The sequence below is a fragment of the Mesoplodon densirostris genome, chromosome 5, assembly GCF_025265405.1.
Source record: "Mesoplodon densirostris isolate mMesDen1 chromosome 5, mMesDen1 primary haplotype, whole genome shotgun sequence".
NCBI classification, from domain to species: Eukaryota; Metazoa; Chordata; class Mammalia; order Artiodactyla; family Ziphiidae; genus Mesoplodon; species Mesoplodon densirostris.
The window spans coordinates 124,130,176-124,143,248 of NC_082665.1; the positions used below are offsets into that span (position 1 = coordinate 124,130,176).

A 13,073-nucleotide genomic window follows, 5' to 3' on the forward strand; every position below is an offset into this window, starting at 1 on the left:
AATGTAAGATATTTAAAGTGTATACTGTGTTGCTTTTTACTTTGACGTACTCCTGCCCACTTACTGATTTACGCTTTTTTTTGCCTCTGCTTTTGGTGTCTAATTTAAAAAACAAAAAAAGCATTGCCAGGAACAATTTCAAGCACCTTACCACATCTGCTTCTAGGAGTCTTTATGGTCAAGGTTTTCTGTTCAAGTCTTTAATCTATTTGGAGTTGATTTTTGTGTATTGTGTAAGATAGTGGTCCAATTTTCCCAACACTGTTTATTAAAAGAGACTGTCCTTTCCCCAGTGAATATTCTTAGGTCTTTTGCTATAAATTAATTGGCCATCTATGTGTGGTTTATTTCTGGGCTTGCAATTCTTTTCCATTAGTCTCTGTGTCTGTTTTTATGCTAATACCATACTGGTTAGATTACGTACCTTTGTAATATAATTTGAAATCAAGAAGTATGATGCCTTCAGCTTTGTTCTTCTTTCTCAAGAGTGCTTTGGCTATTCAGGGTATTTTGTGGTTCCATACAAATTTTAGGATAGCTTTTTCTATTTATGTGAAAAATGTCATTGGGCTTCTGATAGAGATTTCATTGAATCTGTAGATTGCTTTGGGTAGTATGAACATTTTAACAATATCAATTCTTCCAATCCATGAGCACAGACTATTTTTCTATTTATTTGTGTCTACTTCAATTTCTTTCATCAATGTCTTAAAATATTCAGTATATATATCTTTCACCTCCTTGGTTAAATTTATTCCTGAGTTTTATTCTTTTTGATGCAACTGTAAATGGGACTGTTTCCTTAATTTCTCTTTCTGATAGTTCATTGTTAGTGTATAGAAATGCAACAGATTTTTATATATTGATTATATATCCTGCAAATTTACTGAATGTGTTTATTAATTGTGGCAGGTTTTTTTGGTGGAGTTTTCTACATATAATATCATACCTCTGTTTTATTTCTTCCCTTCTGATCTGAATACTTTGGGTTTTTGTTTTTGTTTTTTTTTTTTTGGTTTTCGGTTGTTTGATTGCTCTGGCTGGAACTTCCAGGACTATGTCAAATAAAATTGGTGAGATTGTTTCTTTGAATATGGGAAACACCATCTTGTTTCTCATGGTTACTCACTGCAAAAAATAACCCTGATAAAATAGCCCAAGAAAATAACACTCAGGTTCTTGTTGGGGGCAGGGCAACAAGTTTGGGCATTCTTGTCATATTCCTGATCTTAGAAAAAAAAAGCTTTCACCTTGTCACCATAAAGTATGATGTTAGCTATAGGTTTCTCATATGTGGTCTTTATTAATATATCCCCTCTATACCCAGTTTGTTGAAAGTTCATACCATGATGTTGAATTTTGTCAAATGCTCTTTCTGCATCTACTGAGATGATCACATGATTTTTATCCTTCATTTTATCAATGTGGTGTATCACATTGATTTGTGGATAATGAAGCATACTTGTATCCCTGGAAAAAATCCCACTTGATCACGGTGTGTGATCCTTTTAATGTGCTGTTGAATTTGGTTCAATATAGTTTGTTGAGGATTTCCATTGAATGAAAGATTCCTCAGTTTTTATAGTGCTTTACAATTTTCAAAAGTTTCACACACATGATTTCATATAATCCTATAATAATCCTTTATATCCCCACCCCTATATTGCCCCTTCCCCCTTCCCTCTCCCAGCGGTAAACACTAGTTTGTTCTTTATATCTGTGAGTCTGCTGCTTTTTTGTTTTATTCACTAATTTTGTTGTATTTTTTAGATACCACATGTAAGTAGTGCCAAACAGTATTTGTCTTTCTCTGTCTGACTTATTTCACTTAGCATAATGCCCTCCAAGTCCATCCATGTTGCTGCAAATGGCAAATTTTACCATTTTTTAAGTAGTATTCCTGTGTGTGTGTGTGTGTGTGTACACACACAAAATATCTTCTTTATCCATTCATCTGTTGATGGACCGTTGAGTTGCTTCCATATCCTGGCAAGTGTAAATAATGTTGCAGTGAATACTCTGGTGCATGTATCTTTTTGACATAGTGTTTTTGTTTTGTTCAAATACACACCCAGGAGTGGAACTGCTGAGCCATGTGGTAGTTCTTTTAAATTTTTTGAGAAACCTCCAAACTGTTTTCCACAGTGGTCGCACAAATTTACATTCTCACCAACAGTGTACAAGGGTTCCCTTTCCTCCACATCTTTGCCAACATTTGTTATTTGTGTTCTTTTTGATGATAGCCATTCTGACAGGTGTGAAGTGATACCTTATTGTGGTTTTGATTTGCATTTCCCTGATTATTAGTGATGCTGAGCATCTTTTCATGTGCTTGTTGGCCATCTGCATTTCCTCTTTGGAAAAATGTCTATTCAGTTCATCTGCCCATTATTTAATCAGGTTGTTTTTTTGATGTTGAGTTGTATGAGCTATGTATATATGTTAGATATTAACCCATTATTGGTTATATCATTTGCAAGTATCTTTTCCCATTCAGTAAGTTGTCTTTTCATTTTGTTGATGGCTTCCTTTGCTGTGCAAAAACTTTTAAGCTTAATTAGATCCTGTATGTTGATTTTTGCTTTTCTTTCCTTTGCTTTAGGAGATGGATCCAAAAAAATATTGCTGATATTTATGTCAGAGTGTTCTGCCTATGTTTTCCTCTAGGAGTTTTATAATATCCAGTCTTACATTTAGGTCTTTAATCCATTTTGAGTTTATTTTTGTATGTGGTATTAGAGAATGTTCTAATTTCATTCTTTCACATGTAGCTGTCCAGTTTTCCCAGTACCGCTTATTGAAGAGGCTCTCTTTTCTCCGTAGTATATTTGTGCCTCCTTTGTCATAGATTAACTGACCATAAGTATGTGGGTTTATTTCTGGGCTCTCTATTCTGTTCCATTGATGTATGAGTCTTTTTTAATTATCAAAGCTTTGTAGTATAGTCTAAAGTCAGGACACATGATTCCTGCAGCTCGTTACTTCTTTCTCAAATTTGCTTTGGCTATTTGGGGTCTTTGGTGTTTCCATACCAATTTTAAAATTATTTGTTCTAGTTGTGTGAAAAATGCCACTGGTATTTTGATAGGGACTGCACTGAATCTGTAAGATTGCCTGTGGTACTATGGTCATTTTAACAATATTAATTCTTCCAATCCAAGAACATGATACATCTTTCCATCTGTTTGTGTAGTTGTCAATTTCTTTCATTAGTATCTCATATTGATAGTTTTCTGAGTACAGGTCTTTTACCTCCTTAGTTAGGTTTGTTCCTAGGTATCTTACTCTTTTTGACGAGATGGTAAATGGGATTGTTTCCTTAATTTCTCTCTCTGATAGTTCATTGTTAGCATATAGGAATGCAACAGATTTCTGTATGTTAATTTTGTATCCTGCAACTTTACCAAATTCACTGATGAGCTCTAGCAGTTTTCTGGTGGCATCTTTATCCTATGTATACTATCATGTCATCTTCAAACAGTGACAGTTTTACTTCCTTTCTATTTTGGATTCCCTTTATTTCTTTTTCTTCTCTGATTGCTGAGGCTAGAACTTCCAAAACTACGTTGAATAAAAGTAATGAGAGTGGACACCCTTGAGCTTTCCTTTCTTAACGTAGGTGTTTATGGCTATGAACTTTCCTCTTAGAACTGCTTTAGCTGCATTGGATTAGGGATAATTTTTATCTTCTTTTTACTTTTCTGTATATACCAAACTTTCTAATAAAATATATTACATTCACAATTTTTAAATGTTTGCAACTTATTAAAAGGATAAAAATGTTAAACGAAATGGGAAGGAGCACTAGAATAGACCACTTTGGGTAAAAATCTGTTATTCTAAGCTGATATAAAAGACTTTGGAAGTTTAAAATGTTTTAAACCAAGAATGATTTGAGAGCATCAGCATGCACATACAATTTACATAGACAGAAAGAACAAGAAGAGAATAAAGAAATATATACCTTACTATAAAGGAATGATTCTATCAAAGATTTATCTTCCTTTTATATTTTGAGATATGACCTTTGGTATCTGTGTTGTTACTACAGAAGAATCTATAAGTACTCTAGTATTTCCCAGCAGTTACACAGTTCTTTCCCCAAGTTATTTGATAACTTGTAATGAATTGACAGAAATGAGAAGCACAGGGGAGGCAGAAGAGAAGGCAGCTTGGCTGAAACAGAAAACAAACTGCATGATTCCATTTATTTTCCCTACAAGTCAGTCATGAGCAAACATACAAGTGATCTAAAGGATGACTTCTGAAATTGCAAAAGTGATCCACAATTGGATAGGAAAGTAAATTTAATTATGGGTATCAGCATATATTAAATGAAATATACCCCCCAAAATGTAATAGAATAGAGCACAGCATATATTCAAGGTAGCCAGGGTAGAATGGTCTTAACTCTTGTTTGTTTCATTTGTGCATTTATACCTGTGGGAAATGGCTCATAAGTATAAAATTTATTTCTTACTATGGGTTGTGGTTAAAAAGAAAAATGTGAATGCTACCTACCTGAGATACCTTCAATGCTAAGTTCAATCATTCTAATTTCGCAACTCCAACAAATTTAATGAATGTTGGGAGGTAAGGAGGTAGGAAGGTAGGAAAGAAGGAAAGATGAAAAGGGAAGGAAAAGAAATACAGAACAAAAAGTATTCAGTAAGAAAAGTGCTAAAAGTCTGCTGGTGGGAAAATATTTTTAAAGCCCTCATGCAGGCTCAATTAAAAGAGAAGGAAAACAATGAAGAAAAGGAAGAGACTGGAAGCTGGTGGGTAGATATCTAAGTGGAAAGAAACGGATCAGGGAACTCTGTGTTAGAGGGCAACATTATTCCCTGAAAGAGCCTGCAGTCTAAACCTGGCAGCAGTGTATAAACACACACATACACACCCATAAACATTTTTTGTACACAGATATATAAAACACATTACTGTAACTATAATGAGGGTATTATTATGAAATGAATGTTTATCACCCCCCAAAACTCATATGCTGAAATCTTAATTCCAAGTGTAATGGTATTAGGAGTGAGGCCTTTGGGAAGCGATTAGGTCATGAGGTTGGAGCCCTCATGAATGGGATTAGTGCCCTTATAAACAGAGACCCTAGAGAGTTCTCTCATTCCTTCCACCAAGTGAAGACACAGCAAGAAGACATCCATCTATGAACCAGCAAGTGGGTCCTCACCAGACACCAAATTTGCTGGCACCTTGATCTTAGACTTCCTAGCCTCCAAAACAGTGAAAAATAAATTTTTGTTATTTATAAGTCACCTAGTCTATGGGATTTTTGTTACAAAAGCCCGAACAGACTAAGACAGCTGATGATAGTACTGAATTTTTAAATGTACGTTTTGAATAAATATACACTTACCTTTCAAGAAAACTTTATTGATCCACACATCTAACTGACACTGGAAAACGCATGCTCTTGTTATGGGTCATAGATGACGCCAGGCTCTGTACAACAGAGTTTGCCAAATAAAAGTCTTGGTTGACCAATCGGAAGTAAAGAATCAAGAAATAGAGATCAGCTGAGTTATCCCTCAACTGAGCTGCAGGAAAAACAGCAAATACCTAGAAAAATAAAAAAATAAAATAGCTTCAAATATCCTCTCCCTAAGCAAAGGAACCCTAAACCAAAGCCATCAATGCAAAAAGCAAGCTGAAAAAGTTTAGCAAGCTGAAAAAGTTTATGTCATAATATTTTTGGATCTTAGGGGACAAATGTTAGCTTACTCTTTAATCACTCTTTCAATCATCTATTTTAGCTCCTAGAAGAAACTCACTTTAAAATGCCTACAATAAAAAGCATTATAGGGCCTCCCTGGTGGCGCAAGTGGTTGGGAGTCCGCCTGCCGATGCAGGGGATACGGGTTCGTGCCCCGGTCTGGGAGGATCCCATATGCCGCGGAGCGGCTGGGCCCGTGAGCCATGGCCGCTGGGCCTGCGCGTCCGGAGCCTGTGCGTCCGGAGCCTGTGCTCCGCAACGGGGGAGGCCACAACAGTGAGAGGCCCGCATACCGCAAAAAAAAAAAAAAAAAAAGCATTATAATAAAAAAAAAACCTAAAACACCTCAATATAAAACAAATCACCTGTTATCACTTTGTTTCACTGAAATGAAATAAAAGTGTTCAAATAAGAAATACACTACTAATACATAGTAAACTAATATCACGTATTAAAATCACATAAAATAAAAAATGGAAATCTGACATTTGCAAACAAATGTGAAAAAAAACTCCACTGAAAATGAATTCCAAAGCGTAAATAAAACCTAAAATTAGAATACAGATGTATCAGTGTGGCAAGTAAATATTATTTGTGAATTAAAAATTAATTTCCATAGCCTTTTTGCCTATAGAAAAAGAAAAACATTTATCATCTTTAGTAATATACTTCAATCTACTTTCACAAATCATATCTGACATAGATGTATCTCTACATAATATCAAGAACAATGGAATTTCTTAAATATCTTATTTAGGTAAAGAACCTCTAAATAATAATAAATTACTAAATATATTATTATCACTCTTTTCTAGATTTCATTCTGTATTAGTTTACTTTACTGCCAATAACCTGTTACAGCTTCCTTGTGACTCAGCATATGTACAAAAGGACAACAGTAGTTAGGTAAAATATAAATCAAAAACACAGAACTGAAAAACATTATAATAATAGATGTATCTGAAACCTACTGGGATTCAAAAGAAATTAATTACTTAAAACACATTTGAGCATCATATGCTACTAAAACCAAATAACAAAGTATGATTTCTGAAGAATACCAATGAATGTAGCACTGATCTCCAGATAGATTTAAGGAAACTGTTCTGTGCCCCTATACTGAATATAGTTCATGATTTGTTTGTTCATTTGATAAAGAGAATGATTTATTATATTCTGATGGAGGATTTCCTTATTTTAACTTTCAATCTCATCTGAAAAGTTACAAACAACATGTTTCTAAATTATATAATCTATGTATGGAAAATATCTAGATATTGTCAGCAGCTCCTTGGACAGCAATATAGTCACATGGTTTTTCTCCATGGTTGAACTAAAAATCGCCACACCACTGAAGTAAAGCATGTCTTTATTTCTCATCATTCCCTTGTAAAAATATAAACCATTTTTATATTATGGATGTCTCTTTAGAGTGAAAGACATTCAAGTATCTTTCAGTTATTCCAATATATGTATATTTGATAAATGTGTGTTTATGTAACACTTAGTATAGACTGTCACACTACTGTGTCAATACTGTTCAGAGAATGATGGCTATTTCTTCAGAAAGTACAACAGTAACCAAAGAAAAAGTGACACTACAGTGTCCTCAGTAGTTGTGATTTGCTTTGTTTCTAAACACACACTTTACATCCCAGTCAATTTTACATTTCTTACACTGCTGGGATCATGATTCACTTTATTGTTTTGACAGGACATAATCCAATAAAAGATCTCATTGACATACTATCAAAGAAACCAAGAAGGAAGGAAGAAGACTACAGGAAGAATTAAGAAACACGGAAGGCTATCTGTACAGGAAAAGTGTATGTTATGCTTAGACTCACTCGGCAAGCCACATGCAGAAGGAATGTTTACCGCTGTCTCACTGAAAGGATATACCATTCTTCTAGTTATTCTCTACGGAATTGCATAAACATTGAGAAATCTAGAAATAGACATACACATGCACATATAAAAATTACTGTCAGTGTATAAGTTACTGCTGCCCTGGGACTGCAATAATTTATGTAACATCTGTTTTCATATTTTTCTAATTTTTCTCCTAATTAACATGCATATTTAACGCATAAATGCTCAGACCACCTCTTTTTTCTGCTGACTGTGCCTCTTTATTTTTGAAGTTGTGCACTCCTAAGGAGAATTCAGGATAGATGAAAACCAAAATCTTATTGAAAGCACTGATTTTACAATATAAACAAGAGTACTAAACCAATTTTCAAGAAAATACTACAGCCTTAAGAGTTTTCACAAGAACATTTCAATCTGCTAACAATAATTATACAGTAAATTAAGGTCCAAATACCAAAAAGTAACATAAAAGCACAATTCCAATATCATATTAATCTTCTTCATTTTTTCTAACTTTTATAAGAGCTGAAAAAACCTTTTATAACATCTATGATTTCTTGTCTTCGTAAGTTTTGGTAGCATTTTAAAAATTTTATGCCTTAGGCAAATAACATAAATAAATACATTCCATATAGTAAACATCAAGAAGTATACAACCAACTAGATCTTTTTTAAATTGTGAACTTCAAATACTGTCCAGATGTGAGGAAAGGGGAAAGTTTTGACTCTAAAAGTCATTAAAGTACAATCAACTTCTGGAAGCTCTTAATCTGTACTCGGAAATTCAAAATTCAAAACACTACTAGTCTTTAAGTAAAATTAGAGGCTCATGAAACCAATGCTACAATAACAAACGTATTCCCAAGTAACAATGCTTAACCTGCCAACACTGTGACTTCATGTGTACTTACCTCACTTTAGAACTAATCTTTTAGTTCTAAAATATTGTCTTTTAATTGCCTATTTATGTAGTTCAGTCAGTCATTTAATATTTCTCATCTGCTATCAGGGCTTTTCTAGGCCTTTGTAGATGCTGAAATTGTCTCACAGAACTCAATTTTATTTGGAGAACCAAATAGTATCCAACAACCATGCAAATACATAATTGCAAACAGAGATAAATGCTACTAAAAATATGGGAAATTCCCCACCATGAGATTTTATAATAGGAGACTTGATGTATCCCAGAGAGCAGCAAAGACCTAAAGTAAGACTGAGATGAGATCTGAAAGGTATGGGAAGTGTTCAAGTCTGGGCACATCAAGCGCAAAGGTCTAAAAGCACTTACGAGAGAAGCACATTCAAAGTCAGGAAAGAGAAGCAAAGAGGCCAGCCACAGCTAAAGAGGGAATGTACGTGAAACAAAAAAGGCAGAGTACTTGAATAAGGCAAAATTCCTGAAGGGTTTTAAATAAGGTATGACAACCAACTGTATGTTGAAAAAATACCCAGTGTGGCAGAATCATGGAGGGGGCAAGAGAAATGCAGGGGAGGAGGTGAGCGTGAGGTGACAGTAGCGTAGACTAAGGTGATGGTGGGGAAGACAAAGATGAGAAGGCAGAAAGAGACACAGGGGATAACAATCAGCAGACTTTGATGAAAGATTAGATTTTGTGGAGGATGCAGATGAAGAGTAATTCCATTCATTGATATAGGGAACCCTAACAGAAGGCTGCAGGTGTTGGAAGGAAGAGCCCAAGTTTAGACTTGGACATGTTAAGGGGTTAGCTGATGGAAACATCCTGTGGGCATTTCAACAGAAACATCTGGAGCTACTACTAGAGTCTGGAGCTCTAGGAAGGGTCTGGGCTAGAATCAAATTTAGAATTGACCAGGATATGGGTACTAGATAAAAAATAGAGGTCTACATTGTTTTCCCACAAGAAAACCCCTTCACACATCCAGCACCTTCCCTGTTTCTAGTTATCACACCACATCAGAATAGGAAAACATACATTTCATAATCTGACAAACTCATTTAGCCTAAAATTGGTTCATTCCATAAGGCACACTCGCCTTACTTTAAGTTGTGGAATAATAGTCATCATTTATTAGAATACCTACTCTGGGACAGAACTATAAAAATACACTGAAGCACTCTAAAAATGTGGCAGATTAATCCTCACAATAACCTTAGAATTTTACAATCTTCATGCCTGCTTTTCAGATGAGGACACTGAATTTGGGGATGTGTAAAGTCGCTAGTGAAGCCAGTAAATGATAGAGGCATCCTTCCAACCCAAGGCTACCTTAACCGACAACCCATCGTTCCTTCCACTAAAAGGAGGGTAGCAAGGATAGTGTAAGACTCTGGGCTTTATAAAAAGTGTGAATCACTACACTGTACACCTGAAATTTATATAATATTGTAAGTCAAAAAGAGTCTGGGCTTAAAAAAAAAAAAAGTAGTGAATTACCTGGCGGTTCAGTGGTTAGGACATGGTACTTTTACTGCCGGGGCCCAGGTTGAATCCCTGTTGGGGAACTAAGAGCCCACAAACTGCTCGGCGTGGCAAAAAAAAAAAAAAAGACAGAAAGAAAAGAGTCTGGGCATTAAAATCAAATCAACCTCAGTTCCAGTCCTGGCTCCAGAAGACCGCTTAAACTCTTAGGTTTCCTCACCTGCAATTTCCTCCCCTGCTAGGAAGTATTAATGTTTTACGAAACACGTGAAGGCTCTGGGTTGGGCATCACCATTAACATGACATGTTCCTTCACCACAGGAGTGCCAGATGAAAAAGGACTCAAAACACAGATAGCTTTGGAAATTTCCCAGCACAGAGAATGGCAGGGCATCAGGAAGAGCTGCCTCAGCTCACCCTTGCTCTTCCCCCAACTGGGGAAGAGTAGCTTCCATCAGAAGAGCAGAAGCCAATATCCTAAAGTTGTCACTAGAGAATTCAGCAGTGGGTCTAAAACTTCAGTGTGCGTAAAAATCTCCTAAGGAGCTTCTTTAAATGGAGATTCCCAAGCAGACCTTCCCAAAGATTCTGATACAGCAGTGGAAGAGATGACTCTTCAAGCTTTCTAAAAGATCTCTACCAACAACAACCACTTTCCATTCTTCAGGCACATAATTTTTAAACTATTTACTGAACATATATAATACTTTATTTTGTCCAATTAAATTGTACCCAACTTAATATAAAAATTTCAAATATGTTTCTGAACAACTACTGTCAAGGTTCTTTTTCAATAGAAAGAGGGATAATTAAACAGCAGCAGTTTTAACTATACATAAAATGTCTCTACCAAATTTGATTTGCCTTAATCCAGATTTTAGTCTTGTGATTAAAACTAAGTCATTTAGGGATTTACATGTCAAAAGACATAGGAATGTTTAAGGGAGATGAATGGTTCATAAGGAAACTTCTGTCACACAAGTTAACCACTGGCTAAATAAAATATATTGTTGATTAGTAAAGAATCTTAAAAATATGTAAAAGGGTCTAAGGCAGTAACAGTTATCCAAAAAAAAAAAAAAAAAAAATGGAGTAAGAGCTTACATATAACCCTCAGTGATACCACTGGATGCTAACAGACACTGGTACCAAAACAGCATTCAAGACCAAAAATGCCTACTGTATTTCCAGATACTTCAGATCACTTAGAAAATTAAAGTACGCCCATCTTCCTTTCTACATGAACCACAATTGTCACTATGGAAGTATACATTCTGGTCACTGCCCCAGCAGCCCCCATTAACCTGACCTACAGGCAGGGCACACTGAGTCAGGGCTGCCTTAACAACATTCCAGAGGCTTAAGAGATTCTAACGAATTCTAAAACTCAAATTTCCACCCAAGGTTAACGGAATTTAATTTTTTAATTTTGAAATTTCAAGATGGGTGTTATTCTTTCAAGGCTTATGTGCAAAGCTAAATGTGAGCAGTTAAAAGTTTAAAGTTTAGTACATATGGTCTCCTTGTATTCCTCTGAATCAAAGAAAATACCCACTCAGGTTTGTTTGTTTTTAACCTCATGACTTACATGACCACGACAGGAATAGAAAGCTAAGGGTAACAAAGTTGCTTGAAAAAATACTTTAGTGAAAATAACATCCATACTCTACCACGATATTGACATCTATATGAAGTATCTCATTTAATGCCACCTTACCTCCACCCCACCCCCACCAAAACAAACAAACAAAACAGTTAATAAGAACTTAAGGACACTAACTTGCCCAAGACCTCATCACTAACAAATGGTAAAGCTGGGATTTGAACCCAAGAAATCTTAACACACAGGCCATATGGTCTTAACCACTGTATCATGCCACTTCAATTCAAAGACAATTATAAGTGTAATATACCTGATCGTTACTCACTGTTCATAACTTCCCTTAATTTTATAAACCTTTATATAGCCACTATCCCCAAAGCACTGACACAATCTAAGTCTGTTTCTTTGACTTTTATGGTAAATGAAGTACTTCTAGGTTGTCCTAATAATAAAACATACCTTCACTTCCAAAATCACTCTTCATCTTAGAATTCTTATAGTAGTATATGACATTATTTTCTCTCAAACAGTCATGCTCATTTTTCACAAACAGTTGGTACCAAGTTAGATCCCACACTATCCTAAGCTCCAGGCAAAACAGAAACCAATGTATATACAATTAAAGAAGAGAAAAATTCTTGTGATTTGAGGATTATACCTTCTAATTTTGCTCTTGATGCCAACATAGCCTCTCTTCTCTATATCCTGATTCATTTAGGATCAAGCTCTGATACCAAGTTCAAATTAGCTTACAAATAAGAAACAGATTAGTCTCCATCACTCTAAATAAACCAAAGAGGTTGGGTCATTTCTGAGAGTTGCTTTGGGCACCTGAGGTCCATTTCAATCTCAGAGACCAGTCTAAATGCTCATGAAAAGTTAGAAAATTCCCGGAACTGTAGTTTCCTTAAGAAAGCTGCCGATTCAACCTGACTCCAAGAGATGAAAAATTCCCTTAAGCATATGTTAGTTTTTGTGCATTTCTTGTGGCAGACATGAGGCATGGGACTTTTCAAAGCAGACATCCTTCACAGTGCAACAAGGATACAAACATATTTATAATTAAGGTATTCCCTTCTTTTAAGTGTGTTCCTGTAACTAAGATGAAAATAAATAAGATTTCTGAAGAAATTATTTTAGATTAAACAGGCTAAAACTTTAAGCATTATCCATAATTTTATTTTGTATTCTAAATTCTCTGTTCCAGGCTTATTAAATTATTCCACATCTCATTAACTACTCCTCCTTATGTTATTCCATTTGCTTCAGAGTTCCATTTTTTTTAATCTATTGCTTTTTTGTAACATCACCTGTCTGTCACCTTTTATCCAATAAAAACTGTAATTTATCTTGTTCAAATTGCGAAAAGAAAAACTCGAACCATAGCTGACTGCACTGGAGGAAAGCCTATGAAAAGCAGTCACTGTCCCAAGTTATTCCAGAATTCTGAGGAAGC

At 35.3% G+C, this 13,073-nt stretch overlaps 1 protein-coding gene across 3 annotated transcripts in view; it reads right to left on the reverse strand.

Annotated features, from left to right (window-relative positions):
• TBC1D5 (TBC1 domain family member 5) overlaps positions 1 to 13,073 on the reverse strand; it is a 545,992-nt gene that overhangs the window by 420,874 nt on the left and 112,045 nt on the right. Inside the window, exons 3-4 of one of the 3 annotated variants that reach the window (XM_060099477.1) lie at positions 7,588 to 7,688; positions 5,384 to 5,586 (exon numbers count right to left, since the gene is read on the reverse strand). The exons of 1 other annotated variant lie outside the window; for it this stretch is intronic. The gene's annotated coding sequence lies outside the window, so the exon portion shown is untranslated. The remainder of the gene's footprint in view (positions 1 to 5,383; positions 5,587 to 7,587; positions 7,689 to 13,073) is intronic. One more of the 3 variants, XM_060099475.1, reaches the window with a different exon arrangement.